The following is a 6618-nucleotide window of genomic DNA, read 5'->3' as shown; positions in this document are numbered from 1 at the left end:
GAAAGAGTTAGAGAACTTCTGACTGCATTTTCTTCCTTTCCAAGGCTCCCTTAAAACAGACATGGTGGAAAATGTTGGAGGCCATGTAAAGATCACAGGCTCTGCAGTCATAACCTCCACCCAGGACAAGTTACCTCGAGTCTCAGCCTCAGTTTCCCATCTGTAAAACTGGCACGCTAAAACCAATCTCCCAGGGTTATTGTGAGGATTACATAAATAAACACAGCCCCAGGCTCTTGCCCCTCCTAGCACATATCAGAGTATGTTTCAATGTTTAAAACTGGTCTCACCATTGTATCCTCTGTTCCTAAGATTATGCCTGGCACAAATGTATATGGAAGACATAACGTTTGTAAAGATAATATACGCCAGGCTCACAGCTGATCCTCAATAAATTATATATATGTATGCATGTATGTCTGCATAGCATATATGCATGGGTACATATCCATGCGTATATATGTATAAGCACATGTCATAAATACGTATATACATACATATTTCTTAATGTAAAATGAGGGTAAGAACTAATTGAAAGAGCTCTCAAGGTAACGTGGTGGTCCCCAGGAATCAATGGGGCAGGTAATGTGGTAGGATACGATGAACACAGTATCTGGAGTGAAGTTCTGGATTCTAATACAGCCTGGCCCCTTACCAGCCCCGAGGCAGCTCCACCAATGCTTACAGTGCCGGCTAAGGGGAGATTAACCAGCTTCTACACAGCAACTAGGGTTTTGGGGAGCCTTTGATGAAAGCAGCTGGAAACTCAAGGGCCTTTTCCCATGCATGGGGAAAGGCAAGGGCGCTGGGTTCCACCAGCTTCAGCCCAGAAAGGCAGAATTGCCAAAAGAAAAAAAGCGCTAAAAAGGAAGGACACTTTTAAGGAAAATAAGGGTGTAATTCCAGGCATGAGCTGTCCGTAGGGAAAGGGGGTCTCCCCCCCAACCCGCCCTCCGCTGCCAGGTGCGCAGCCCGCACCGCCCACCCGGGCGCCAGGCGGCGGGAACCGCGCTCTCTAGGACCCGAGGAGGGAGAACTGCAGGGAAGCGGCGTCTCCAGCGGGTGCTGCCGCGACCGGCCGGCCGAGGGGGCTGGAAATGAAAGTAAAGCGCTCCGGAGCCACATGGACGGAGCTGCCGGGGCGGCGGCGCCGGGAGCAGGATGCTGCCGCCCGTAATTAAATAGCATTTACTCTTATTATTACTAATAATAATAACGTAATCATACCTCTAGTCATAGCATACCATTTATCAGGCTCGGCGCAGGCCCGCGGGGGAGCGCAGCCCGGCCGAGGTGAGTGCTTCGCGCGGCCCGAGCCCGGCGGGGCAGGGGCTGGAGGCCCCGACCGCGTCCCGGAGCCGCCCGCGCGGAGGGCCTGGGGGGGCGCCGGGGCCGCGCCGGCGGGGGAGACGCAGAGAACCCTGTCCAGGCCGGAGCCGCGCGCGCGGGGCCACCCGGAAAGTGGATTTTTGCAAAAATAAATAAATAGCCCCCAATCCCCCTTCCCGTGCCCTGCCCCAAAGTTTCAAAGTTATCGTGCGGCGGGGGGCACCTGCCTCTGGAGAGATTCGGCCGCCTCTGCAGCCCCAAGGGGTGTCTTGGAATTTTCTCTTAGGGGCTTATCCTCGGGGAACCGGAGCTTTGGGGGTGCGCGGCGGCTTTGCCGGCCCCCGCGAAAGGGGTCGAGGGGACCGCCCGGGGCGTCGCTCTCAGCGCCCCGCTGCCTTTTGTGTTCGTCTGTGGCTCCGCAGCGCCGGGAGCTGGAGGGGCCGCGGCGAGGGCCGGGGGCACGGCCGCCGTACGGGCCGCCCCTGCCGGCTGCGGCGGCCACGCGAGCCCGGGGATTCGGGGCCTCGGCCGGGCCCGGGAGGCGGGGGGGGCGGCCGGGGAAGGGGGCGCGGTCTGGGCCCGCGGGGCCGGGGGGCATTTCCGTCCGCCGGATCCGCCTCTCGGCCCAGAGGCCTGCGGGGGCCGGTCGCCGCGCCCGGGGCGCACGGGGCTGCGGGGCGCCAGCTCCCCGCGCCTGGCTGGGTGGGTGGGCGCCGACCCCAGCCTCGGACCTTTCCCCTCGTCCCCCAGCCCGCCGCTCCCCCTCAGCGGGCCCCGGCGACCCCTCCGGGTCTGCTCCCTCCTCCGTTTCCAAATTTTTTCCCCTTAAAATCTGTCCGGCTCTGGTGTTCATAAAGTGCTTGGCTTTGGGGTCGTTCACAGAAACAAAGCAGTTTTCTCAGGAAAAAAAAAAAAAAACACAAAACGGTTCACTCTGGGAGACGCTGATGGCTGTGGTACCCACAGGACGTGGGGAAGAGTAGCAGGCGGGGGGCTGGAGAAGGGGCTGGGCCCTAGGGTTTCACAGCAGCGAACCCCCACTTCTTGCCGTTTTCTTCAGCGCCTGCAATTCATGGAGTCTGATGAAAATAGCAGAATGCAGAGCCTTGAATTTTCACACAAATGCGATAATTGTAGTATATTTAGCAACTGTGTTGCACAAAAAATTATAGCGGGATCTTGAGTTCTACTACCAAGACTCCCAGCCCACCCCCACCCCACAACCATACCCAAGATGGTCTTTCTCCACTTTCGCCTCCCATACAGTTGAATTTGGAGCTAGAAATGATGCCTGGCCAAAGGCAGCTGGAACAGGTTTGCTGGCAGCGGTGCTTTGATCTGGGAAAGAGAAACCTGTGCCCAGGGGGTAATATCTGAAGACAGGAGAGAGATTTTTGTAGTCCCTGTGTTGGAATGAGATTTGTGTTCCATGGATACTGTGAGTTCTAAGCTGGTGGTTTTTGTTTAGGTTGGACTGTTAAGAAGGTGGGTTTTGGTGGATTATTTGCAGGAGAAGCAGCTCAGCGGAGAGAGCTGGTCTCTTGAATATTAGGTGTAAAAAAGTTGAGGCCTCAGTGGGCTTAGGTTTGAGAATCTGCAAATAATAATCCTTTAAATAGCATGTTTTATTTTATAACAAAGGGGCTTTCACATATGCTGGCTCATCTGTCCTCCATAACAACCATGTCAGGTCAACATTTTTCAACCCTCATTTTCCAAATGAGAAACCTGAGGCTTAGAGAATTGAGTGTTTTGCTGGAAAGCCACACAGCAGAGCTAGGATTCCTGCCCTGGTTTCTGACTCCAAATCTTCACCCTTGCCCAGAGTCCTGGGCTACCTTAGGAAGTTTGTTTTTAAACACTTCTTGCAGGCGGGGGAGATGCTCTGCGGCATGCTGACGATTTACCATGCTTGGAATTCTTTGTCACTTAGAGTGTGGCTGGAAAGACAAAACTAATTCTAATGAAACCATGAGAAAATTAAGAAATGCCCAATTCAGGGATCAGTGCAGTGGAAGTTGAGAGAAGGGTGAGCTCAGTGTAACCTAGAAAAGTTAGGGGAGGCTTCCTCCAGAAAGTGGAACTTGAGCTCAGAAGAAGAGGAGGCTTGGTCTGAGTGAAGAAGGGGAAAGGGAACTGCTGCTGTGCAGGGAGGTTGATGTATAGTCTCTCTAGTTCATACAGTAGCACTATGACGGGTGGGCATTGTCTCCATTTCACAGATGCGGAAACTGAGGAACCCAGAGTTTATGTGACTGGCCCAAGGTCTCCCAGCTGGATTTGAGCCCAGGCCTGTGTTACTTGAGGGTCCTCATGCCCCCTGCCCCCCCCCGCCCCGGGGCACCTCCGTCTCAAATATGTAGACAAGAACAGGGACCAGGACAGTCTGAAAACACAACCCAGTTGAGAGCTCATGCTGAAAGGTCGGCAGGCTCCCCAAGGCCAGGAAGTTCTACTGAACTAGCCCTGTGTCCCAGGGCCTGTGGTGAAGGCCCAGGAAAGTGCTATTCAGTAGGCTTTTGGAAATTTGATGGAGGAGCCAGGATGGCAACGGAAGGAGGACTGGACCCTGAGGATGTAGCCTGCAGGTTGGGGAAGACACAGACAGATGTGATTAACCCGAGCTTCCCCAGGACAGGGACTGCATCTGATTCACCCTCTGTACCTGAGGTGCCCAGAGGAGGATGGGTTTGGCCATCGTATTATCAAATTGAGTCATGCCCCAGTGTTTTGCCCCCCGGGTGGAAAGTCTTCCTGGAAGTGCCAAGTAAGTGTTTGAAAGGTGGCTTGAGAAAGGCCAGAGAAGGGCTTTCTAAGCAGACACACTCAGGTGAAGGCTGGGAAGTGTAAAGAAGGAAACAGGCCAGTCACCTGGTATAGACACAATATGGGGGCAGATATGAGTTGGGGTTCAAGTCAGGCTCTGCCACCATCTTGCTGTGTGGCCCAGGGCTGTGTGGACTCTTTGGGCTCAATTTCCCTAATAAAAATGAGACCTGAAGTGACTCAGGTGAGAGTCACTTAAAACTGGAGGAGTTTTAAAATTTTTATTAATTTATTGGACACTGATCAAGCAATTACCTAGTGACCAGGTGCTGTTCTGAGTGCTTTCCTCTAGATTAGCCAATTGGGTCTTTATAACAGCCCGCTGGGTAGGCCCTCTAATGATCCCCATTTTGCAGATGAAGAAACCGTGGCACAGAGAGGTTAAGTGACATTGCAGAAGGGGCAGAGCTGGAATGCAAACCCAGGCTGTCTGGCTCTCAAGTTGGCCCCATATGGGACTGGTCATGGCTGGGGAAGGCGGGTAAACCAATGGGGCCGGCAGTGGTAGGCCCAACCAGTGTTCAGACAGCAGAAGGTGGAGATGTCCCCTGTGGAAGTCTGGTTGATGAAGTGACTACTATGTGTCAGCTCCCAGGAGCCCGGGCAGAAGCCAGCTCCTTTCATCACATTTTAACGGCCCATAAAAAAATGGACTCGTTTTCCTTTTTCTGTCATCACCAGCCACGGGGCTCCTTTCTCCTTAATTTATTTCCCCTAGTGAGTCTGTTTCTTTGCAAGTGTCCTGATGGCTTCTGCAGGTGTGTTTGCGCTGCTTCCCTATCAGGCTGTGGAGCCCAGCAGGGAAGGGGCTGCAATGCAACATTTCTGCATTTCTGCATTCAGAACCCACCTGTAGTTCAGCAGCAATTCCTGGGTCCCTAACCAGAGGCCAGGACCCTGGACCCAAGGCTAGTGGTGGAAATCAGGTCCGCAGCCCCCAATTACTTAATGCTGCTGTGGACCGGGCTCTGTGCTTGGCCCCTTCTCTGCAGTCTTGTTCTGAGTCCGCCTCACGACACCTTGAGGCAGGAACAGTTATCAGCAGCCCCATTTTGCGGGTGAGGAGCCCAGGGTTCAGAGAGAGGAAGGAGCATGTCCAAGGTCACCCAGCTGTGGTAGAGCAAGGGTGTGGACAGAGCCACACCTGCTTGACCGCAGCAGGAAAGCTGTCTTCAAGTTCCGTCCAGTCTCCAGGAAGCACTTTCTTAGCTGCCTGGAAATCTCAGTGATCATTTCCATTTGTGTTGTGTTTGTGCCCTCAGCCTCTCATTTAATCCTCATGGCAGTCCTTCCAGGTAAGAGGCAAACCAAGGCCCAGCGGGGTCACCTCAGCAAGTCTAAGACCACGTGGGCCCCTATCTCTTCCTCCCCTGTGTGCCCTGTGACTTGGGAAGGGAACGGAGTGTCAGATTCCCTGACACCAAGAGCTGTGTCTTCTGTCCACATTGTGTTTCTGAAGTGCCGGGGTCAGCCAGCCAGCCCTCGCTGAGCACTTCCCATGAGGGCCGTGAGGAAGACTGAGGCTGTGACCCCCGTGGGGCTTTCAGGCGTCACCGTGGCCCATCTCATGCCCTTGTTCCCTGGAGCATCTGCGTCGGGCCCTATCTCCCATTCAGGTGGAGCGAAGGGCAGGGAGTCCAAAGTCCTACAAGTTCTGCATTCATTCCCAACCCCAGCACACACTGGCCGCGTGATCTGGGGCACAGTCAGTTCGTTGGCCTTAGCCTCGGTCTCCTCCTCTCTAAAATGACCGCGCTGATCCACTCCTGGCTGCCCCAGTCACCTCCTCCTGAATCTGCCAGTTTCCCCTCTCGTCATTCACCCTCTGCACCGCAGCCAAAGGGATCCTCTGCAGGCTTAGTGCACTCAGGTCACACCTCTGATGAAGAAACTCCCAGGGGTTTCCTGGCTTCCAGCATGGCCCATGTGTGGCCCTGTGGCCAGGCTCAGCCTCCCTCCGCACCTGGCTTTCTTCTTGTCCTGTGCTCACCCCAGGGCCGCAGTCACGCTGGCCTCAGACTTTTCCTTGAACATTCTCAGCTTCTTTGCTGGGTCCCCACATGCCATTTCCTCAGAGCGGCCGCTCTAAGCGCCCAGTCCAACGTCTCCATCACACCTGCCACATCCCCTATTCCAGTTTCTTCGTGAGTCTTCTCTCCATCTTTATTTGTCTTCAGTTAACACTGAGCTGTGTGTCTCCCACCCTGGACCAGCAGGTCCACCAGGGCAGGGACTTTATTAACATCATCCCCAAGCACCTGGCAGAGCCCTGGCACAGAAACGTGCTACCTGGGTTTTTGTTGAATAAAGGATTAACAGTATCAGGGTGGCTACAGAGCACTTCGACAAAAAGGAATGACTTAGAGGCAGAAACTGCAAAGAGATCACTGTTGACCGACTGAAAAGCACTTACAGAATAATTTTGGTGTTGCCGGGTGTTCTCTATAGCATCCAGTTCAGCAG

The 6618-nt window shown here is 54.2% G+C and overlaps 1 protein-coding gene across 4 annotated transcripts in view; it reads left to right on the top strand.

The window, feature by feature from the left end:
• The first annotated feature begins 1039 nt into the window (after nucleotides 1-1039).
• Nucleotides 1040-6618, top strand: part of ZC3H7B (zinc finger CCCH-type containing 7B) — a 65395-nt gene continuing 59816 nt past the window's right edge. For 2 of the 4 annotated variants that reach the window (XM_037844997.1, XM_037844996.1), the window contains exon 1: nucleotides 1040-1293. The gene's annotated coding sequence lies outside the window, so the exon portion shown is untranslated. The remainder of the gene's footprint in view (nucleotides 1294-6618) is intronic. The other 2 variants (XM_037844999.1, XM_037844998.1) reach the window with 1 other exon arrangement.

The sequence above is a fragment of the Choloepus didactylus genome, chromosome 8 (genome assembly GCF_015220235.1).
Source record: "Choloepus didactylus isolate mChoDid1 chromosome 8, mChoDid1.pri, whole genome shotgun sequence".
In the NCBI taxonomy this organism is placed as follows: Eukaryota; Metazoa; Chordata; class Mammalia; order Pilosa; family Megalonychidae; genus Choloepus; species Choloepus didactylus.
Note: the sequence above shows the minus strand (reverse complement) of the source record. Positions and strands in the feature narration are given on the sequence as shown.